General features: G+C 34.7%; 1 protein-coding gene and 1 long non-coding RNA gene across 3 annotated transcripts in view; one reads left to right on the top strand and one right to left on the bottom strand.

Moving 5' to 3' along the window:
* Positions 1-15,318, bottom strand: part of LOC111090309 — a 72,319-nt gene extending 57,001 nt beyond the window's left edge. For both annotated transcript variants that reach the window (XR_005371540.1, XR_005371541.1), the window contains exons 1-3: positions 14,855-15,318; positions 9,422-9,482; positions 3,476-3,527 (exon numbers count right to left, since the gene is read on the bottom strand). This is a non-coding gene — a long non-coding RNA (uncharacterized LOC111090309). The remainder of the gene's footprint in view (positions 1-3,475; positions 3,528-9,421; positions 9,483-14,854) is intronic.
* Positions 1-24,791, top strand: part of TNKS (tankyrase) — a 213,716-nt gene that overhangs the window by 33,510 nt on the left and 155,415 nt on the right. The window lies entirely within an intron of this gene.

The following is a 24,791-nucleotide window of genomic DNA, read 5'->3' as shown; positions in this document are numbered from 1 at the left end:
GGAACTTCCATACTGATTTCCAGTACTGGTACTGATTTCTGAGTAGCTGTACCAATTTACATTCCTACCAACAGGGCCTGAGGGTTCCTTTTTCTTCACAAACTCACCAACCCTTGTATTTTCTGCCTTTCTGATTCTGAAAGGTGTAATAGCTATTATTAATTGTTAAGATCTCAACCTGAATTCTGACTGCTATGTGATATGGACTTCCTGGTTTCTTCTGTTTGCCCTTTATTGACTTTTTTTTTAAAAGGCCAATTTAAAATTCTATCCCAACAAAACAAATAAATAAAAACAAACAGACTCATAAATACAAAAAATAACTAGTGGTTACCAGAAGGGAAGTCGGTCGGTGTATGGGCGGAATTGGGTAAAGAGGATTAAGAGGCATAGATTTCCAGGTAAAAAAAACAAAAATTTGGGGTACCCTGGTGGCTCAGTGGTTGAGTGTCTGCCTTAATCTCAGGTCATAATCCCAGGGTCCTGGGATCGAGTTCCACATCAGACTCACCATAGGAAACCTATTTTTCCCTCTGCCTGTGTCTCTGTCTCTCTCTCTCTCTGTGTCTCTCATGAAGAAACCAAAAAGTCTATCCTTTGTGTTTTTTAGATGCTCTTTAACTACCATTAAAAAGAACAAAATACAGCCTGAGATTATTTTTAAAAATCAACTTTAAATGCTTGGATAATTAAACCAACTACTTAAGACAGAGATCATAGTTCATTATATTAATGTTGCTGTTATGATTTTTATATTATATTTAACAAATACAATTTACTTTACAAATTAACATTTTTTCTACCTTTAGAACTTTTTCTTTTTTTTTTTTTTCCTTTAGAACTTTTTCATTTCTCCCTGCTTCTTTCTACTCCCAGATATAAAGTCATCAAAAATTACAATAAATGACATCTTTTCTGAATATGTCATGTGATTTTTTTTTAAGATTATCCAAGTGCTAGTGCTTTGAAATTTCATTTTTTTTTTTTGAAATTTCATTTTAAAAGCAAGTTATAGACCCATCTTTCACAAAGTTAATTGACATAAAGTCTGGGAGTCCTGAGGACATTTGTCTTTTTTTTTTTTTTTTTTTTTTTAAATTTTGGCTAACTGGTATCCAACAGCTTTTCTGATTTTGGAGATTTAAAACTATGAGTGAGCATTATGGGGAGGAATACAGAAGGTTATAGAGTCCGACCTTTCTTCTTTCTACCCTGGCAGACAGGGATGGCCTTATTTTGGTCATTTAGACACACCCTTTTATATAGTACAATTTTGAGTATAAAGACTTAGCAATATTAAAGAATCATTTATAGCAGCAGTTTTTTTCCTGCAGTGTTGGTAGTGGCCCTGCCCCATTAAGGTCAAATTGGTTTCTGTCTTTTCCCAATGAATATAACTGAGACAGATCTTGAGAAGGTAGCTAGGTGGAAGTTCCAGTATGGGACCTCTAAGATATTAAGGAAATCTCTTTAATCTTTATATAATTCCATGCAGCTACATTATTTACATTTATACTGCACTCCCATCTCTTCTTATTCTCTGTGATTCTCAAGGGAGAAGGGGACAGAGAGCATGTTCCCTTTGGAGATTTCTGGGTTCCTCAGAAGGCATGGGACAGCACGCTGACTTCCACAGCCAACTATTTCAGTGATAATGGAGGTGTGTGGTATTGCAACACTGGTGGAATTCTGATTGGAATACCAAGCATTTAGACGTGAAAGCTCAGTAAACCAAATGAAAAATTCTCAAAGAAGGGAACATTCAGCATACCCAGAACTGCTGTCAGGGTTAGATAAACACATGAATGAACAAATAAAAATACATTCCCTCAGGGAAATTAAAGTGTAATAGGGAAGAAGCTTCCTGAGGCCAACACAATCTATTTTTTTTCCAAAGTAAGAAATCAATAGATGAATTAAAGACCACATTAGTAGCCTAGAAGATCGCTTGTGAGAAATAACCCCAAATACAGAGCAAAATCAGGAAGTCATAAAGCAAAAGGTAAATAAAAACAATTTTTTAAAAGAAAAAGATAAATAGACCCAGAAGTCAACATTATTTTAAAACTTACATGCGATAGGAGTTTCAGGAGGGAAAAAGAAAAAAGTAACTGATAGAAGAAATCATAATAATTAAACAAACAATAAGCTGGAAAAACCCAAGTCTTGAGATTGAAGAGGCTCATAGAGTTCCATGCTGTATTGATGAGAAAAGACACACTAAGGAAGATATATATGTATATACTAAAGTTTTCCAGGCAGAAAGAATAAGTTGCCTATAAAGGGGGGAAAAATTAAGCAAAGGACTTTCTATTTAGAACACTGAAAGCTTGAAATCAGTGGAATACCTTCTAAAGACTATTGGAAGAGAAGTAACTGAAATTCTCTTGATAAAGAGTTCTTCAGCTTTTTCGGATTATGAAAGGCTGAATAGAACAAGTGACATTATTTTAGAGAAACAAAGCTCCTGTCACTTTCTTTCTTGATCTCTGTACTTTCAAATAATGCTTGACTTCACTTATCTTGCATGCAAAGGACTAAGGATCCTTACTATATATATATATCTTACTTGGAAACCTCAAATTCAAACTGCTACTTTAAATCTAACAAATAGCACTTTAAAAATTTTTTTCAGGCTCAGTGGCATTGTATTATACCAGTTGGAGTCAAAAAGATGTGAGTCTTTGAGCAAGTTACTTATTTTAGTTATTAAAGTGGCAGTAATAACTGCACTTCATGTAGTTGTTAAGGGGGTTAAATGAGAGAATGTGGATAAAGTACCTTCATGTAATGTCTATGCAGTATATGCTCAGTAAATGGTAACTGCTCTCATGTTAATATAAAAATTACATCAGATATAATGTTCCTATTGTATTATATTCCTGTTGTAATATTGATTCAGATATTTTTATATTTATTGAAAAATATGAGAGAAAATAGAGATGTGATGATTTTTTAAGAAGTCTTTAAGGAAATTGGTTTAGTAGGAAAGATTAGGCAACCTTACATAGTATCATTTAATACCATAATTAAAGTTAGCTATTGAAATGAATTAATAAAAATTCTTAGGTACAGTTCTCATTTTTTCTTATCCCAATTTAGAATTTCAATTAATTATTTAATATGTAATAAGATTTCCACCTGATTCCCTGTTATTTACTATTTGGCAAGTCTTTGTTACATAATTGAATTTTATCTTTTCTTCTCTTTCTTTGCCATGGCAAAAGGCATGCCTTAGTTGGTGAGCATTCAACTGGATAAAACTTAAGTTCATTCAATCAAATGTAACATATTAACCTAGATAAGATTCTGGTTTAGAAAAAATTAAAGCAGACATTATTACATTATACAGCTTATGTAATTTTTATATAAACACACATATATATGAGTATGTGTGTGTGTCATTTTAGGTGATAAATAACCCAGTTGATGACTTGTTAAATTGCAGACTGATTAAAATGAACAAAGGACTTACCAGCAATAGGGAAGATTTTGCTTTTAGAGTAGTTGAAGACTATTACGGTCTGCTGCAAGGTACAACAAAATAGGAATTAGGGGACCTGATGACTACTCTTGCATTTCTCATTAGCAAGCATTTTGACTTGGGACAGATTATGGGGCAGATTACACTCTGTGCCTTAGTTACTTCATTTATCAAATGAAAATAATGAAACTGTTCTATTTACTTTTACCTTGCTCTTATTTTATAGAAATAATAGGAGATGGTTGAGGGTGACGTGTGTTACAGTTGTGCTTTTAAAACTTATAACTATTAGGGACATGGTATATGTAGTAGGCAAAATAATGGTCCAGAGATGTCCACATCTCAATTCCTGGAACCTGGAAATATTTTATTTATATAATCTTATACTTGATACAGAGATTTAAAAATAAAAGCTATAGGGCGCCTGGGTGGCTCAGTTGGTTGTCTGCCTTCTCAGGTCATGATCCCAAAGTCCTGGGATCAAGTTCTATATCAGACCCCCTCTGCCCCACCCCCTCCTCATTCTCTCTCTCTCTTTTCCAAATAAAATCTTTAAACAATTTTAAGAATAAAAACAGGAATTTTACTATCTTCAGTGTAAGGTATGATTAAATATTTCAGTTGAACTGAAGACTAATTAGAGCCCCAAGATTTCATTCTTGTCTCCCTTAAATCACTTATTACTGAGGGCAGATCTCCATTTTCTGTACTCGTGGTCCATCTGTTTCTAAAATGAGTAAAGTAACCATTGCAAAGGTTTACTGTATGAAGTGCTTTGAGACCATTCAAACTCTAATGAGCAGTTTGTTATTTAGTTTATTTCGTGACCCAGAAAGCAAAGGAAAGGTGATGTTGAAATCTCAGACTTTCATTTCAAGTTAGAGTAGGAAGATGTAAGGATGTGATGGAACAGGTTAGTGGGGATGGGGAAAAATGACAAGACTCAATAGTCATTGGTATTGTCATAGAGAACTAAATGCATAGCAAATTCTATTGGGCGGGGTATGAGGATTTGTCCTGTTTGTTGACAACTTTATTTGTGTGCTGTAGTTTGCTCTAGTTTTTCTGGAGAAAAGGAAATTTAGTAATTTAGTAGGTGAACCCTTAAATCTTAACTCTGGAAGGAAATGTTTAGTTGCTAAATTGCTGGTCAAATGGCCTACCACATGACATTGGCTCTCTGAGTTTACCTTCCCTTTTAGTTATTTTATTTCATTTATTGGTCCTTGAGTATCAGTTATGAGGTTTTGTATCAGAAAACCATTTCCTACCATAAAAATACTAAGATTTGTCATATAACTAAAAGTATAAGTTATACTTGATAAACATTAGAATATAAAACCAAACTCCTAATATGCAGCTGTATTATAAATACTCCTTTAGGTCATATTTCTGCATGTACAGAATTGAATTAAATCTTTCCAATTGTGAGTGCAGCAGCTTTGTATCTATACTACTTTGTTTTCCTGATAAATCTCCCACAGGCAAGCATAGGTATTCTTTATTGCTCTAAGAACTTTTTAAGTTCAAAATTAATTTTCTTTTTTGAATATTCTTATTGATGATTATGTTAATAGAGTCTCTTGAAATGATCAAACTATTTTTACTCACTTAAAACTACTATCTCTTTATCCGTTAAAAGTTGCAGTGGAACATGTCTTTGCTGGTGTTCAGTGTGTTGGAGACATGTGGATTTGTTTCACCCATTTTTTTGATTCATAAAGCCTCCTGACTCAGTTATGTTGTATCTTATCTTCCTCTCCATTGATTGCAGTGGAGTTAGTCATCATTAGTCAATGGTGATTGATAAGACTATGTCAGACTTATTATAGGGACATAAATGTGTTTGATATTTGGGTAGGAGGTGAAGTTAAGGTTTTAGCTCTTCTTATAAGCTAACACTGGCTAGAATGGCCTAGGAATCCCTCAATTGTATACTATAGAACCCCAAGACTAAATAATACAAAATATTCACAAAAGTATAAAATATTTATTAAAAAATACATACTCTCATCTCTAATACTACTGAATCTATAAATCTTTGCATAATAGGTTGATAAAACTTTTACATCAGTGCCTCAAGAAGTCTTCCTTCTAGTGTGTTGTCTTTGCTAGATTGTTGTGTTTCCCAGTAAACCACAGATCTTAAAAATCATATTGTTTTCTTATATTTGACTCTTTAAAACTCTTTATAATAAGAAGCATCTATTATATATTTTTCATTTTTTATTTTGAAATATAGATTCAGAGGAAGTCCCAAAAATAGTATAAGAAGATCTCATGTATTCTTCACCTAGTTTTTCCCATTGGTTACACCTTATGGACATATAGTATAATACCAAACACAGGGAACTAGTATTGGTATATTGTGTGTATAGTTCTGTGCCATTTTATCACACTTGAAAATTAATGTGACTACCATTGCAATCAAAATATGGAACTATTATCACAAAGATCCCTCTCATTCTTTATGGTATACTTTTATATGGTTGAGTCCTCAAAACCCATCCTTAACAACTAGCAACCACTACTCTGTTTTCTGTCTGTATGAATTTGTCATTTTGAGAATGCTGGAATCATACAGTATGTGATTTTTTTTTTTTATTGGCTCTGTTTTCCATTCTGCACAATGCCTTTCAGTTTTTTGTTTTTGTTTTTTTTTTTTAATTGCTGATTAGTATTTCATGGTATTGATATACCATGATTTAGCCATTCACCAATTGATGAACATTTTGTTTTTTTTCCAGTTTCTGACTATTAGAGTTAAATCTTCTGTGAATATTTATATGCAAGTTTTTATGTGGTTATGAGTTATCATTTCTCAGAGATAAATGCTCTGGAGTGTGACTGCTGGATCATATGTTAAGAGTATGTTTCTGAGGAGGGCACTTGATGGGATGAGCACTGGGTGTTATACTATTTGTTGGCAAATTGAATTTAAATTTAGTATATGTGCTGCCAAAGCAAGCACTGAATTTAAATTTTAAAAAAAGAGTATGCTTAGTTTTCTAAAGAAACTGTCATACTATTTTCTAGAGTTATATCATTTTCTATTCCTACTGTAGTATATGAGAGATCTAATTTCTCTGCATCTGTGCCAGCATTTAGTGTTGCCACTTTCTTTCATTTTAGCTGTTCTAGTGGGTGTGTAGGGATAGGTCAGAATGATATTTTTTTAAAAAAAATATTTATTCATGAGAGACACAGAGAGAGAGAGACGGAGACAGAGACAGAGAGAGAGACATAGGCACAGGGAGAAGCAGGCTCCATGCAGGGAGCCTGATGTGGGACTCAATCCTGGGACTCCAGGATCAAGCCCTGGGCTGAAGGCAGGCACCAAACCATTGAGCCACCTAGGCGTCCCAGTCAGAATGATTTTAATTTGTACTTCCTGAGTGTCAAATATCTTTGTGCCTTTTGCCCCTTTTCTTGAATTGGAATAAGATGCTGTATTATCTGGGATATAGTCACTTGCAAATAACAGAACACCTTACTATTAATTGCTTAAACAATAAATACTTATTAATAGAAAGTATATATGAGGTTACAGGATTGACTCGAGTTTCAGCAATAAGTAGAGGATAGGCCAACACGTTAGCTTTTCCTCTTAGTTTTAGGGTTGTTGCAGCAGCTCCAAAAATCATACTTTCCCATCAATACCCAAAACAGGAAAGAAGGTTATGAAAGGGGACTCTTTTCTTAGGATATTTTTTAAGAGGAAAAATCTTTTCTGGAGGACTTGTCATTTTTCAGGGGTGCCTGGGTGGCTCAGTTGAGCATCCAACTCTTGATTTTGGTTCAGGTCATGATCTCAGAGTCATGATATTGAGTCCCACATTGGGCTCCATACTCATTGGGGGTCTACTTCTCTTCCTCCCATCTGTTCCCTCCCCCACCAAGACTCTCTCTTTCTGATACTAAAAAAAAAAAAGAATTCATTTTTCAGAAGTAGGTTAATCACTGGCAAATGGGAATGGGATTATCAAAAATAGGACCAATCACAATTTATTCCCTAGGTCTGTGCACCTTGCTTCCCAAAGAAAATTGGATCCTCTTCAGTAGGAAGAAGAGGGGGTAAGTTTGGGCAGATGGTCAACTATGTTTGCACAGGAAGCTAAGACAACTAAGAGAGAAGGCTCAGCAAGATCATACTGTATTGAAGTGCCATGAGGACATAGAGGAGGAGAGAGCATATTGGAGGGAACAAAGATTATTTTATGGAGAGGGTGGAGATTTAGATGATTCTTGAAGGATGAAGAGTTATTTTTATATATTTGAGTGCGGAGAGTAGAATAAAGGTTAGGAGGACTGAGAAGATAGTATCTTTTTAAAAATGGAGTACATAGTACAATTTAATGGGAAAGTCTTTTTTTTTTTTAATGGGAAAGTCTTATAGTGAATTGTAACAAGATAATATTAGAAAGATAAATTAGTTCCATATTGTAAGCATCTTAATATCAGCCTGGATCATTTGATTTCAGGTATTTAGTGAACCATGGAAGATTTTAGAATGCATCTAATGGTAACATATAATCTAAGTTGGAAATAAAGGACGCCTGGGTGGCTTAGTGGTTGAGTATCTGCCTTTGGCTCAGGGCATGATTCTGGAGTCCCAGGATCGAGTCCCACATCGGGCTTCCTGCATGGAGTCTGCTTTTCCCTCTGCCTATGTCTCTGCCTCTCTCTCTCTCTCTATGAATAAATAAGTAAAAATCTTTGAAAGAAATTTAAAAAATTAAAAAATATTAAAAACCAAGGAGGAGGAAATAACTGAACTGAAATTCTCATCATGCTCCCAAATATGTATGTCTTTGGAAAACTTCAGAATTCCACTTTTATTGGGAGAACACCTTACACTCTTTACATTGGAGTATTTCTACCATTTTCAAGATCCAAATCATAGCATATCCTCTGAGGACCTTCTCTGTACTTTGACAAATTTTGAACATTTATTGAACACCCTACAATGCACTAGTCACTAAAGTAGATACTGACTTTTAAAAATTATTAACCATTTTTTATATTTAGTTGTACTATTACAAACACAGAGCACTTATGAGCTGCTATTGTAACTCATTCAATCCTCATGATGATCTTGTGAGGAATTATTACCATCATTTTATACCTTAAGAAACTCAGGTACCATTTTAAATTATTAATGCCTGTTTACATGTATATCTTAGTAAACTTCATATTTTCTTGAGATATATCTCTTTTTAGAGTCTCTACCTATATTACATAACCTTGTACATCATAGTAGGTATTTGGTAATAAATGCTGAATGAGTGATTGACTAATGTGGATATGAACTCTGTGGTGACAATAGGTATGAATAGCCATGACATGATCTATGTGCCCTATAGTTTCCAGTGTGGCCTCTTTTTTAGGAAAACATTCGAGTTAGAAAACTTGGATTTTGACTGCTGAATGTCATACTGATAACATACTGTGATAACATACTGAATATTTTTTGTCTATTAGGATTATATAGCAAGCTTGTTAGATATCTGTTCCTATTTATTTTCAAACATTTATTACTAAGTATTAATTGTGCCTATTTTGTTCAAGATACTTGCTAGGCATTTACATTTATACATTGGTGAATAAAACAGGATTTAAAAATCTGTAAAGCAAAAAAAAATCTGTAAAGCATCAAAATAGTGATATACTTGGTCTGAAACAATGATTTGAAGGTTTAATATAAACTGATGGAGTATTTTAAGTAATAAAATTGATATGAATGCTCTTATCTCAAGTGGGAAAATTGTTCATGTTACATTTTTGGAAATCAAACAGTTGAGTTTTCCATAATTTTTATAGTTTATCCCAAATGATTTAATTTTATTATTTAAATATCATTAATCTCATATTAAATCTTATGGTTAAAACCTTCTAAGAATAGTGATTGAACTCATAAAATTACCTCTCTGTTCTTACCAAATTCTGTGTGATAAAAAATACTGTAGCCAGTGATTTGGATGTATGGAAGCCATCGAACCTGTTAAAGGAAGAATAATCCACTCTGTGTTGAGTAGATTTGATTGGAGAAGTAGAAAACTGGAAGCAAGATAGGAATTCTGGATCATGAGTGGTAGTAGGATCGGCTAGACTAAAAAGACTGATAATATTTACATATTAGAGGAGCCTTCTAAGAGTCAGACAAATGTTATGAGGTTATAACAGTATGAAATCGTCAGTGCATGTCAGATGGTTGAGTCAGAAACTTAGCCATTAAGGAAAACCCAGAATTGAGATGTGAGAACCAAGCCAGCTCTGGGGACTTCAGCATAGCATAGGTTTGTGAACCTTCAGTCTAGAATCCCCCATTCATATTGATGTGTCTTGGCTTCTAGTCCACTCTGGTTTTTAAACTCTGAGATAGGTAAAATTCAGTGACCAGCTTGAGTCAGATGTTGACTCTTAATCATATTTTGTGTCAGAGAAGTTCCCTATTATGGACATGGCACTTCAGGCCTCATCACAGCGACTGGGTGCCATTCCCGGAGAGGTACCAAGTGGTGAGGTGCAGTAGGCAGGGTGAGTCAGAGAGAGGAGGAAGTAAACATGAGTTGGGTTTTGAATTTGGACCCGTTCAAATATCGGATAATGATTAACATTCTTTGAGATATCTCATTTTGCTTTTAAAGGATACTTTAATACTGTTTCGGGGCGGGGGGAGGGAAACCAAGTATTCTTATAATATTTTCAACAGCTGTCTATAAACTTTTTTTTTTCCATTTCTGATTTTATTGTGTGTGCATGTGCTGCCTGCCACCCAAGATATCTCTTCTCTCGCAACATGCTCCATTGTCCCGTTGGACTTTGTTTACAAAATACATGCTAAAAGTTAAGATTATTAAGAATTTTAGGATAGTGACAGCAAAACATTAAACCAAGTGTGGGGCCCTGTGCACTTGCACAGGTTAAATGCCCTGATCAGATCACAGCCTTGGCCTGATTAAAATGTTCCACAAAGAATTCTCATTACACTTAAATGACACCTTAAATCCTTATCAGGCAGGGCCCTACTTGATCTAGGTTAGACTCCCACCTACATTGTGGATTTCATGGCTGTCATTCTCTCCCTTTCTTCATGTTCTAGCTACACTGGCCTTTTTGTCTCTGGAATGAGTCAAACTTGTTTCTTTATCAGAGTCTATGTATTTGTTCCTTTTGCCTGGAACACTTTTTCCCCCAGATTTTCATGTATAATGTTAATCCTGTACTTTTGCCTGACAATACTGTCATAATTTCTTGCCCTGCCCTGCTTGTCTGGTTTCTCTAACCTGTTTCATTTTACTTAATAGCACCTATTGCCTGAAATTATATATTTGATAAATCATATATTTGTTCATCATCTCTGTATACTCTTCCCTACTCTTTCCTGAAGAGAAACACAGGAACCTTGTCTGCTTTATTTTGCACTGTTTCCAAGTGTTACAGACTTGTCTACCTACTCAATAAAATGCCTACTCTCTGCCAGAACTTTTTTTTTTTTTTTTTTTTTTTTGCCTAATGTGTTTTTTTAAAGAAAGCATATATATATATATATATATATATATATATTTTAAAGGTTTTATTTATTTATTCATGAGAGACACACAGAGAGGCAGAGACATAGGCAGAGGGAGAAGCAGGCTCCATGCACTGAGACCGATTGGGACTCGATCCCTGGACTCCAGGATCCCTGGCCCTGAGCCAAAGGCAGATGCTCAACTGCTAAGCCACCCAGGCATCCCTTTGTGCATAATGTTGAGCGTCTTTTCATATTCCTTTTGGCCGTTTGTGTTTTTTAGAGAAATGCCTGTTTATGTCCTTTGTTCATTCATAATTGGATTGTCTCTTTATTATTGAATTGTAAGAGTTTTTTATGTGTCTAGATACAGGTTCCATACCAGAAAAATGATTTGTAAATATTTTCCCCCATCCTGTGTTGTCTTTTCACTTTCTTGATAAGGAACTTTGAAGTGAAAAAGTTTTCAATTTTGGTGAACATTAAAAGGTCTACTTTTTCTTTTGTTGTTTTTGCTTTGGGGTCTTATCTAAGACTTCTTTGCCAAATCCCAGGTTATGAAGATTTAACCCTATGTTTTCTTCTAAACAGAGTCTTCTTTTTCTTTCTGAGTTTAACTCAAAGTCTAGCAGTTTATATTACTGTACTCACCTGTTCCTTTTTGTTGTTGTATAGTGTTCCATCATGGATGTAGTACAGTTGGTAGACGTTTGGGTGGTTTCCAGTCTGTGGCTGTGGATACTGGTATATAGGTCTTGGTGTAAACATTGTTTCAGTTCTCTTGGGTAAGTGGCTTAGAAGTGGGATTGCTAGTTAGAATGATATGTATATGTTGAACTTTATAAGAAGCTGAATTTCCCTGCTGGCTGAATGTGTCAAACATATATTCATACACTTATTGGTCATTTGTCTATATTCTTTTGTGAGATCTCAGTTCAGATCCTTTTTTTGGTGTTATTATTGAGTTGTAAGAATTCTTGTGTTTCAGCTGTGGGTCATAAGATGTGTGTCTTGTGAATGCTTTCTCCCAATGTCTGCCTTACCTTTCATTTTCTTAATGATGTCCTCGGACAAGCAAAGGTTTTTTAATTTGATGAAGTCCAATTTCAGTCATCAGGAATGATAAGGTAAGATTTCTTTTAAAAAATATTTTATTTATTTATTTGAGAGAGGAAGCATGAGAGGTCAGAGGGAAAAAAAGACTCCTCACTGAGCAGGGAGCCTGATGTGGGACTCCGGGATTATGATCTGAGCCAGAGGCAGATGCTTAACTGACTAAGCTACCCAGGTGCCCTATTAAGTAAGGTTTCAATTAGATAATTATTCTTAAGTTAAAAACAGTTTATGGTGAAATAAGATTATAATTTTAATTACATTACAGAAATACAGGAAAGCAGTTTTGGGATTAAGGGTCTCTTCTTGAATTACATTATAATAATTCATTTAGGATGCATTTTTAAAAATCAAAATGAGGGGCGCCTAGGTGGCTCAGTCAGTTAAGCGTCTGCCTTCCGGTCAGGTCATGATCCCAGGGTTCTGGGATCAAGCTGCTCCCCCCTTCTCCTTCTAGGCTCCCTACTCAGCAGAAAGTCTATTTCTCCCTTCTCCCTCTGCTCCTCCCTTTCCACTCATGCTCTGTCTCTTGTTTTCTCTCTCCCAAATAAATACATCTTTAAAAAAAATAAAAATGAGAGAATAAGCCACTCCACAATGAAAACTGAGTATATTATATAGGTCAGTTTTAAGATTTAAAAGTCAGATGGACCTTGTTTAATTAGAAAATAATTATCTAAAATGTGCATGCTTATTTTTGAGATAACATTGTTTGCCCCTGCTATTTGGAAGTATATTTCTAGAATTTAGAGTAATAGCTCATTGCCTGAAATTTTTCCATAAAGGAGGTTCATTAATTTCTTACAGTTAAACATTTTTGTCATTTGTGCTTTCTCTCTGCTTTTCTGAGATCAGAGGACACATAGATGTCCTTTGAGCTCTTTCTTCATGTTTTTAGCTTTGGTAGAATTCTCATTATTTTCCATATTTCCACAATATTGAGACAGGAAATATGAGCAGTTTAAATATCAAACACTGGTCTTTTTAGTCTGGTGTGGTCTAAACTGCACTAGCAGTTTCTGGTGCTACTTGTAGATTAAACCTTTGAATTGCTGTTGTCAGGAACTGAGGAATTGAGGTAGGGAGGGTGAAGAAAGAATAAGGTGATGGTGGCAAATGTAGCAAAAACTGCTGTGAGTGCATGATACATAATACAGTGCTTTCCTCTGAGGCTCATCAAAGTACTTAACCAAACCAGTTAAGTATCTCCAGTTCTTGTTGGCATTTAGAAGTACACAGTCCTTTGTCCACTGAATGTATTTACTTTCCTTTTTTCCCCCAACAAAATGTGAGTGGGAGCAAAATATATAACCTCTGAGCAGGAGTGTTAAGAACCAGAGCACATTTATCATATTTTGTTTTTCTTTACCTTGGTTATGTAGGTTTCACTTTTTAACATAGAGCTCTCTTCAGCCAGGGCCAGTGAGTAAGGAAATTCCCCTTTCACTTTCTCAACTTCTGTGACTAAGAAATGAACTTATTTTGCTAAGCCTATGAGATTCTGGAGGACTTTGTTATTGCAACATAACCTAGACTAGCTGGACTGAAAACACTGCTTTCAAAATTGAATTCAAAGTAAAGATAAACAATAAACTATTAAGAAGAATGACTTGTGTGGATGCCATTATGGATAAAAATATCTTGGAGATGGTCCCCAAATAGACCAGGGTCATATAAACACAGCTATTAAATTAAAATTGCTCTAATCAAAATAAATTTACTTTCTATCTAATGCAGCTGTAGGACCAGTCTCTTAAACTGAATCAAATATGGTGTGAACTTGAGTATGCTCCAGATACGTTAGTGCCTTGTCATATGCTTTTGTAGTATTTCACTTAGATCTTACTTGGTCCTTCTTGCTTGTTAGTTCTCTGTGGTAAGGAACTAACAATAATCTTCCTCGTTCTTGTATTCTTATTGCTTATCATTGGTACTACGTGTATCCTCAAGAAATGTGTGTGGAATGACAAAGCAATTCATAAGAAGATAGCATGATTCTGTCTGGGCATTTTTGCCCAGTCTGTGTTAATGAGGATAAGGAAGACAAGTAATTTTCCACTTCTTCTTGATTAGGTGATATTTTGAAGTACTTTCATTCTAAAGTTAGGTGAATTTGTAGTATGTCCAACACTCTCATATTCATGGAGAAATACAAAACACATTTTATGGTCAGATATATATTATGTTTAGATTATCTGTCATTTGTTGTCAAATCATTGCTATTCTTCATTAGGTTTTTGAATATTGATTCCAGTCATGCATTGACTTCTAGTTATAGTGGGTCTTCTATAAAGAATGGGCAGTCAGGGCACCCCTGGTGGCGCAGTGGTTTAGCGCCACCTGCAGCCCGGGGTCTGATCCTGGAGACCCAGGATCGAGTCCCTCATCAGGCTCCCTGCATGGAGCCCGCTTCTCCCTCTGCCTGTGTGTCTGCCTCTCAGTCTCTCTCTCTCTCTGAATAAATAAATTTAAAAAAAAATTTTTTTTTTTTTTAAAAGAATGGGCAGTCAGTTTCTGGTGCTACTTGTAGATTAAACCTTTGAATTGCTGTTGTCAGGAACTGAGGAATTGAGGTAGGGAGGGTGAAGAAAGAATAAGGTGATGGTGGCAAATGTAGCAAAAACTGCTGTGAGTGCATGATACATAATACAGTGCTTTCCTCTGAGGCTCATCAAAGTACTTAACCAAATTAATTTCACTATATTTATATCTTATGCATGAGACTGATGATTCACATTACCTACCATTTTGTCAGTGAGGAAAGGAGGAAGTTGTTACTTTCCAGTAGTCTGTAGAGCTGATATAAAGTTGTTATAATAGAAATGTTTTCCTGAGAACTGAAAGTTCTCTCTGCTTAGTAAGATTTATTTGAGAATATATTTTAAGCATAAAAAATTAACTTCAGTCTTTAAATGTGCCAAATAAATTCTTTTTTAGTTTAGCTTTTTAGATCATATAATATTTAGCAAATTTAAAGTAGTATTCTTTAGCCTTATTAAAAAAAAAAACCTCAAAACAAAATCTTAAGATAATCCATTTACTAAAACTTAAACCTAGTTTTTGTTATCATTAACGCACTCCTAAATTAATATCCCTCTCATAATTTCCAGATAACTCCATTTTCTATTATCTGCTCTTTAGAAAGAGATACTTATTTCCCTCGTATAAACTCTCTTGTGAATGGAGTTTTGCTTGATCACTCCGTGGTTACCTGTCCTTTGATGAAGTTAAAAGCTCTGGAACTTGGAATGCACTGGGGATGGGATTGGGAAGCATGAGATCAGTGCTGGACTGCCTTGGGTACATTCTTACCTCCTGTTATTTTAAACATAGTATCTCAAAATTAACTTTCTTAAAGCATTACTAGAAGTTTTGTCTTAACAGTATTACTAGAAGTAATAGGTGTTCATTAAAGAAGTTAGAAAATATACCCTTAACAACAGTTACACCTTATTTTATGGTAGCCATTAAATGAAAATTAGCTAAAATTTTAAAAATCAGAAACTTAGTTCCTCAGTTGCGCTAGTCTAATAACCATATATGACTATTGGTTATCATATCATTGTGTGCAGATTATAGAAATTTCCATCACTGGGAATTTCTATTGAACAATATTGTTGGTCACACTGTACCTGTGTGTGTGTGTGTGTGTGTGTGTGTGTGTGTATATATATATATATATATAGTCCTTTTTAAATATAAAAATGGGATCATTCCATGCATAAAGTTTTCTGATTTTTTTCACTTTGCGTTGTGAATATATTTCATTATCAATGAGTGTTTTTTTTATCTAATCTCATTGTTAATGGCTGTCTCAAGAATTATATGGAAATAACTATTATTTTTAAATCGCTCACCCATATTAGACCATTTATAATATTTCTGATTTTCTACTTTTGTTTTATAAACAGTACTATGGAGAATATCACTTTCATTAAATATATGTGTAAACCTTAATTACTCTAACATAAATTTCTGGAAAGCCACAACTTCTTAATAAGAACCAAAGAAATTGTAGCTGCTGAGGATCTCTGTTAGGGTTTTTGACTTAGCATATCACATTATTTATATGTCATTCATAAATGAGCGAGGTTAAGGAAGTAATTTCACCCATATTCCTTATTCCTTGCAAAAATTTACTGAAAATTCAGTGAAGCCCTTGAGAATATGATTCACTTGCTTTTGTTTCATGATTGTCTTTTTTCCCTTTTCCTGCCAGAATACCTCCCCTAGGCATTTTAAGCACCAGTTTTCTGTATAAAAACTGAATTGGGATCTTTTAAACAAGTCTCAATATAGCATTTTCATAAAAAAGTAAAAGTTGGCAAAATTCCACACTTGCATCCTTAAAAAGGAGAAGAGCCAAGAATGATAGTAATCTTTCCCTTCTGAAAAAATCCCCACTGACGGTGAACACCGAACACCGTTAATCTTGATAACTTGCCCACTTAGATTCAACTGCGTTCAAGAAAGAATATTTATGCATTTACCTGGTAATTTGGGACTACTTTAGTAGGCATTCTGGTTAATAGTGGTTAATATATATATATATATATATATATATTTATATACAGATTTTTGTATTTGTTCATTGCAATTTATTTGAAATTCCAGAGTGAATACTTTCATTCTCCTCAGGGCTTAAGAAATCCATCAAAGATGTTTAAATTAGGGGGAAAAAGTTCAAAAATCAAGAACAACAACCAAATAAGACCATATGCTTTTCTTTGAAGTGATGCAAGGATTTGGAAATGGCTGAAATCTGCATATTAAAGAAACTAATTATACGTTATATTTACTTTTAGATTAACCATGTATGATCCAGAACAGTCTGGATTTCAGGGAGATGATGCATGGCTTCAGTTTGAGGTTGTATGAAAATGCTACCTGAGACAAATGCCTCATGTAATCAGTTCTCCCTTTACATGGTTATTGTGTTATCTAAAACGTGTGAATATTAAACCTGTGTCCTCGCTTTGTATAGTTCTGTGGTAACTGAGATTGCAGAAGCAGGTCCAGAGGGAAAGAAAGACTTACAGAGCCCCTTCCAGTCCTCATTCTCAGCTGACCAAACTACAAAGAAAGTTAAGGATAATAATTATACTTCCAGGCTTTAAAAAATGTTAGGTATTCTTGTTTTAGTTCTTAAATTATTGGAATCTGTTAATTTTCTTTTTAAAATGGAGATGTTAGACTTTTCATCTATAAACAGAATCCAGGAGTAAATATATAAACCTTATTGTGAATTGTTTCATATTTTGCCCTTAGATATGACAGTTACAAATAAGCCATTAAGAAATCCCACAGTAGGGATCCCTGGGTGGCGCAGCGGTTAAGCGCCTGCCTTTGGCCCAGGGCGCGATCCTGGAGACCCGGGATCGAATCCCACGTCGGGCTTCCGGTGCATGGAGCCTGCTTCTCCCTCTGCCTGTGTCTCTGACTCTCTCTCTCTCTCTCTGTGTGACTATCATAAATAGATAAAATAAATAAAAAATTAAAAAAAAAAAAAAAAAAGAAATCCCACAGTGATAGGACTCCTGGGTGGCTCAAGTTGGTTAAGTGTCCAGCTCTTGGTTTCAGCTCAGGTCATGATATCAGGGGTGGTAAGATCCAGCCCCGTGTTGGGCTTGGTACTCATCCTGGAGCCTGCTTGAGATTCTCTTTCCTACTCCCTTGCCCTCCTTCCCTGTGTGTGTGTGTGTTCTCTCATTAAATGGATAAATAAAATCTTTTAGAAAAAAGATATCCCACAGATTATTCCAATATATATTTATTTTGTGTCAAGCCTGAGAATTTCTAAATTAGCTATGTGGTATAATCATGATTAGAGATAGAGAACATGTATTTTATTTTGTCTTTTATTTACTGTGCCTATTTTGGGACACAGTTTTGAGTGTTGATCTATAGAAAGAATATGCTTGAGCTTGATGAGGTTTGAGGGAGCAAGAGCAGGAAGTATTCTAGTAGGTCTCCTAAAATGGAACCCGAGCTGCCATGGGTGTTTTTTTCTGAGTCTTGGTGTCATGCTTTCTCACAGAGGGATTGTTGGATGGGATGAGAAAGAGGACATTGGTCATGGGAGTAGTAGATAAGGTATTTAGGACAAATGTAGAGATGTGCCTTTTAGAATTCACCAGAGGAGAAGGAAGCTTGAATTACAGTTCTGGGGTAATCGTGCCTTGTACTTGTGTAGGATGATAAGGTAGAAATTAAACGCCTAGATTTAGTATTAGGTATGAATTCTACTTTACAGATTAAAAATTGTCATCTTGTACAAATAATTTAGTTGCTATGAGCCTCAATCTCTCATTTATAAAATGAGTATCCTGCATATTGCATTGGATTGTTAATAGAAGTTAAGTGAAATAATAAAGCAGGTAGAGCCTCAATAAATGCTTCTTCCCGTCCATTCTGTTTTCCCTCAGGTGGCAACAGTAAGGTGTTTTTGTATAGGTGGGTTTTGTATTCTGACACTCAGTAAAAGCTTAATAATGGACTGGGTGGGGGTTACCAAATGCTGTTCTTTGTTACCATCAATGCGAATTGGTTTTTTTTCCTTTGTTTCACATCCTGTTTAATTTTTTAAACTTGAATTATGATTTAATAATTCACAAAATCAGTTGTTTTTTTCCTCAACTTAGGGGAAAGGAACTGAGATGGGGTGTGAAAATGTGATTGAATAGTGTTATTAAAAATGCTGTAATATTGATTGGGAAGTGTGTGGGCAAAACAGATGAAGGGGATTAAGAGATACCCTACCAGTTATAAAATAAGCTACGGGAATAAAAAGTAGAACAAAAAAGAAGAAGAAAGGAAAGAATATTGTTAATAGGATAATTTATCAGATCTGATAGAAAAACAAAAGTCAATTTAAAAAAATTATTTGGTGTATTTCCCAAAGAATAATAACTTGAGTTACATTCTTTGTCTCTGTCAGATTGAAAGTACAACAGTACATAGAAATTCAGTCTGTTGAATCAATTCTCAGAGGTATAGGAAAATAGTAGTGATACAATTTCTTAAAGTTCAAAGCAGAATCAGAATGTTATAGTATGGGTTCAATTCTATGTTCCTTGCAGAAGATATTTTTATTTATTTATTTATTTATTTATTTATTTATTTATTTATTTATTTATTTATTTATTATTGGTGTTCAATTTGCCAACATATAGAATAACACCCAGTGCTCATCCCGTCAAGTGCCCCCTCAGTGCCCATCACCCAGTCACCCCCACCCCCTGCCCACCTCCCCTTCCACCACCCCCAGTTTGCTTCTCAGAGTTAGGAGTCTTTCATGTTCTGTCTCCCTTTCTGATATTTCCCACTCATTTTTTTCTCCTTTCCCCTTTATTCCCTTTCACTATTCTTTATATTCCCCAAATGAATGAGACCATATAATGTTTGTCCTTCTTCGATTGACTTATTTCACTCAGCATAATACCCTCCAGTTCCAGAAGATATTTTTAAATGTGTTACTTTAAACCTTGTATCTAGTGGTACTGAAACTAATTTTAATTGGCCTTAAGGGCTTTTTAAAAAAATATTTATTTGTTTTTTTGACAGAAAAAGAGAGAGTGCACAAGCAGGAGGAGGGTCAAAGGGAGAGGGAGAGGGAGAAGCAGACTCCCCAATGCAGGGCTCCATCCCAGGAACCTGGGATCACTGCCTGAGCCAAAGGCAGATGCTTAATCAGCTCAGCTACCCAGCCACCCCTGCCTTCATGTTTATACTAATGGGAAGTTTGCCTGGAATACTAAGTCCTTGAGACCTTGAGAGATGGGTGATGATTTAGGGAAGGTTTCAGAAAGGTAGGTAGGGTCTGCCCTTCTCTCCCAGAGACAGACTGGGAAGCACCTTTGCATGTGGTCATTATCCCTTAGAACTGTAAAAATTCTGTGATCCTGTTACAAACTTGCACAGTCAGACTAAAGCTATCTGCCTTCTTCCTTCTTGGTGTTGTTTCATTTAGCTGCATCTACTCAAGTTTTCGAAAAAGTAATCTCCCCCTAAATAAAAGGAAGCATAAAACAATAATTGACTTGGCGCAAATGAATTCACTGTTCCTTGGGCTGTTACCATTTTGCCTTTATTTCAATCTAACAGATATATTTTTAGTACTTTCTGTGTGCATGATTCTGTTTTTGAAAGGCAGATGAAAAGATCCTGATTGAAGGGGCAGGGTGTTTGTTGAGTCCCTATTATATACCAAGAACCAAGCTAGGTTTATATATATTGTCTCAATTATAACAACAATTTTCTGAGGAAGGTAGTATTGTATGAAAGAGGAGATTGAGATTGACAGAGGTGAAGTAACTTGTGTAAGGTCAGACAATGCAAAGGACAGCATTTTTATAAAACCCAGATTTGTCTGACTCCTGGACAGTATTTTCTTTTAGACTTGACTCTCTGGGGTTTCCAGGTAGAAAGAGATATCCTTTGTTATAATCATTCTTATATCCATTCCAGGGCCTGCTTTATCTTAAACTGTGGCTTGTGTAAACAGATAATGCGATTTCACAGATGTATTGTGGCCTGACTTAACTCTATTGCAAAAAGTTATGTCATTGATCTGGTTCTAAAATTCTATATATACATACAGAATGATCTGTTTCTAAGTTACTCTAGATGCAATGAGCCTTTTAAAAAATTCTTGATTTTCTGTATTTATAGGTAAACTTGACAATGGGAACAAAATCTAAGTGGAGGATTCTTTTATTATAAAATTTCATGCTAAAATTTGATTATAACTTTTCTTTTATGTGAATTCAGTAAATTTTTATTTACTTGGATTAATTTTCTGAATAAATATTTTCTAATATCTCAGGTGTACATTATAGTGATCCCTGTGGTAAGTCTAGTTACCATCTGTTACCAAAGTTATTACAATATTATCAAGAATCTACCCCATGCTGTGCTTTACATCCTTGTGGCTTATTTATTTGATAACTGGAATTTTGTACCTCTTAATCTTCTTTGCCTCAATCACATGCTTCTTATGTGCTGGGTCACTGTTCTAAGGACTCCTCAAATATTTATTCCTTTTGTCCTCCTAATAACCCCATGAGGTAGGTACTGTTATTATCCACTGTTTTTGCAGATGAGAAAATGGAAGAGCAGAGAGGTGAAGTAGCATCCCAGGGCCCCAAAACTGGGAGGTGTCAGAACCAGGACTCTAACCTGTGCCATGTAGTTCAGGAGGACCAGCGCTTGACCACAGCTGGGTACTTAACTGTTTAACTAGGATGTTTTGCCATTAGTAAGTGAAGCAGACTTACAGAGAATTTGATTTTTTTGAACTTTTTTAAAAAAAGAAATATCATCTTATTTTTCTCCAGTAAGGTATGTGGAAAAAAGTAGTAAGTAGGCATCTAATTAGATACAAAAAGGCAAGTGAAATTAAGGGGAAATTAAGTAATGTATCACAAGCATGCTAGCTCTAGATATGGACAGAACTGAATTTTTAGTGGTTTCTGTATGAAAGGTAAAGACTAAAAAAAGATAGGATTAAAAATTTGGACTTTTACACAATAGAAGGCTATTTCTGGACTATTTTACTTAAGAGTCGTTTCTACAGTCTTAGCATTATATAATCTGGATATGGGTTCTTTATCACATGTAGTTGTAACTATTTTGTTCTAGCTTGTGGCTTTTCTTTTCAGGTTCATAATTGTGTCTTGAAAAACAAAATTTTAATTGATGAACTACAATTTATCAATATTTTTTTTTATAGTTAGACCCTTTTTATCTTAAATATTTTCTGTCTCAAGGTCATGAAGATTTTCTTCCATGTTTGATCCTATAGGTTTTATTGTTTTAACTTTTTATTTAAGTATATGGCTCATTTGGAGTTGTCTGTATAGTGTGAGGTAAGAGTCAAACTTTGTGTTTTTCCTTTTTCTTATATATGTAGATAACATTTGCTGCTCTATCATGATTTGTTCAAAAGATTATTTTTTTCATCATTGTATTACTTTGCCTTCTTTACAGAAAAATCAATTGACCATACATGAATTGGTCTGTTTTCTTTCCTATTGATCTTTTCTATTCATCTATTTTTATCCCAATAATTCATTGTTATAATTATTATAGCTTTAAAATAAATCTTAAAATTGGATAGAATGATTCCTTTAACTTTTCAAGTCAAGAATTTCCAACTTGGTTCTTAGAGTATCTCTCTCTGTATACTTTTTCATACCATATTTTCCTTTAATTCTTTGAATTCATAATAATTGCTTTAAAGTCTTTATCTGCTAAGTCTAACATCTGGGCCATCTTGGATAAGATTTCTTTTGACTGTTTTTTTTGTTTGTTTTTCTTGACTGTGGATCACATTTCCCTTTTTCTTTATATGTCTAATAATTTTCTTATCCAATAGATTATTGTAGGAGGCTGCAATGTTATTTTTTTTCTATCCTGCTCTGAAAATTTTTATTCTTGTTTTAGCAGAGAGTTTGGTTCCTGGCAAGTCACCCTGAACTTCTAAATACTTGGGTTTATGGTTTATTACTACATTTCTGTGGAAAGCCCAAGGTGTTCCTTAAAATCTTTATCATAGTGGGATTCAATGTTCATTTGTCTTCTCTGCAGATCTTGTTGAGGTTTGGTTTTAGAATTTATTAGGATTTTTTTTTTTTTTTTTTTGCACTCTGAAGAGCTTTTGTTTATAGGGTCATATATAACATGAGAAATCAAAACTACAAACTTCATAAAGTTACTGATATATTTAGCAGATAGCAAATTAACTATATTTTGATAGGAATAACATTTTTACAAAAAGTAACTATGTTTTCCAAAACAAAAAAGTTAGCGAAAATATTGGCATTAATGCAAATAATCTTTATCTGGCTTAGTCAGGTGGATCCTCATATCTGCTTCTATGTGCAGTATGTTCTAACGAAGTAGATTCAGATTTTAGTTGGAAGAGGGAAATATATTTAATAACATTTTAAAAATAATTGTGAATATTCTTTGATATCCCTATCCAAACATGACAAATTGTAGTTTCTAAATGGATAATTGCAGTTATGGAAAAACCATAACAGAAAACTTTTCATTTTCTATAACATTACAGTGCGTTAGTCTGTGTTGCACTTTGAAAGAATCTGTTCCCAAACCTGATTTTGTAACAATTTCCATTGGTCATTTTGAAAATATTGATTCACTGAGTTAGGATTCCAAAATGTTGATACATTTCAAATACCATATTTAAAAAGTACATTCCTGGGATCCCTGGGTGGCGCAGCGGTTTGGCGCCTGCCTTTGGCCCAGGGCACGATCCTGGAGACCCGGGATCGAATCCCACATCGGGCTCCCGGTGCATGGAGCCTGCTTCTCCCTCTGCCTGTGTCTCTGCCTCTCTCTCTCTCTCTCTCTCCGTGTGACTATCATGAATAAATAAATTAAAAAAAAAAAAATAAAAAAAATAAAAAGTACATTCCTTATATTGATGAAAATTGTATTTACATTATAAGAAAATTATACAGAAAATTGTATTTACATTATAAGTTCGAGTTCATGTAGGTAGATAAAAAATTTTACAAAACTTTTTTTTTTTCTTTTAAGGCAGTTGCATGGTAGTGAAGAATGCAGTGATCACTAGTATAGTTTGGTGCCACTGTCTTGATTTTGTACTAAGTTACCAGCAATTTTGTTACTTTTGTACCATCAGTGCAAATGTTAACAACAGTGAAAGGAGAAAATTTAGTGACATTGTAGACACCTAGGGTAGGTGTTTATTCATAACTAAGATAGCCTTTTGTTTTCTCAGATCTGTACCAACTGTATTTAGGGGGTATTTTTAGAATCTCTATACTTTCTTAAAACCAGACTTTCAGTTTCTCTCAGCACTACTTTCTCCACTAGTACTTTTTGACCTCAGCTAACTCTGTTATGTGCTCAACCCAACAGCAGCTATGGTCTTGTCTTAACACAAACTATACAGGCCAGCCACAGCCTTGTTACCACCAGGGGACCCTTACACAGACATCTGAACCCTGTTCTCTGCATACTCCCTCCTCTCCAGTTTTTTATTCTATAGATTCCAACCAGTTTATCTACTCCAAATTCAGATCTCTTGTCTTTTCAGCTCAGCATGGCCACCATGTTCTGCTCTGATTCTAGTTGTAAACAGGTGGTTGCCAAATTGTCTCAGGAAGAGAGTTGAATGATTATGGTACCCATCATTTGAGTTTCCTTTCTTTCAAAGAGCACAGTTTAACACAACTGTTGACCACTGCCTTCAGTTTGTTGCTTCATGTATTTTGTCCAGTTTCGTCATTATTTACATTAGGGTGAAAGGGCTAGTCGGCTACTGTTACTCTGTCCTGGCTAGAAACCAAAGCCCTCATTTTTTATTTAAGTTAATTGTATTTTTATTTCTAGAGATTCTTTTTGGTTGTTTTACAACTTTGCCTTATCACTTTTTATAGTTTCATCTAACTTAGATATTTCAGCTTGTCTTTTATTTCATTAGACAAGGTAAGAATAGTTCTTTTTATATTATATCTGGTAGTCCTTTCTGGTATCTGAAGTTTCTGTGGGTCTGTGATGTTTTGTGATGTTTATTGATGTTAGTTGTTGCTTTTGCATTTCAGATAACCTCTGTACCTGGTTATCTTGGCTATGTGCTGGGCGTTTTACTATAAATTTATTTATAGGACTAATTTTTTGCCCTTTGATGAA

This window comes from Canis lupus, chromosome 16 (assembly GCF_011100685.1).
Source record: "Canis lupus familiaris isolate Mischka breed German Shepherd chromosome 16, alternate assembly UU_Cfam_GSD_1.0, whole genome shotgun sequence".
In the NCBI taxonomy this organism is placed as follows: domain Eukaryota; kingdom Metazoa; phylum Chordata; class Mammalia; order Carnivora; family Canidae; genus Canis; species Canis lupus.
The sequence above is the reverse complement of the archived record's forward strand: the minus strand, read 5'-3'. Positions and strand labels throughout refer to the sequence as shown.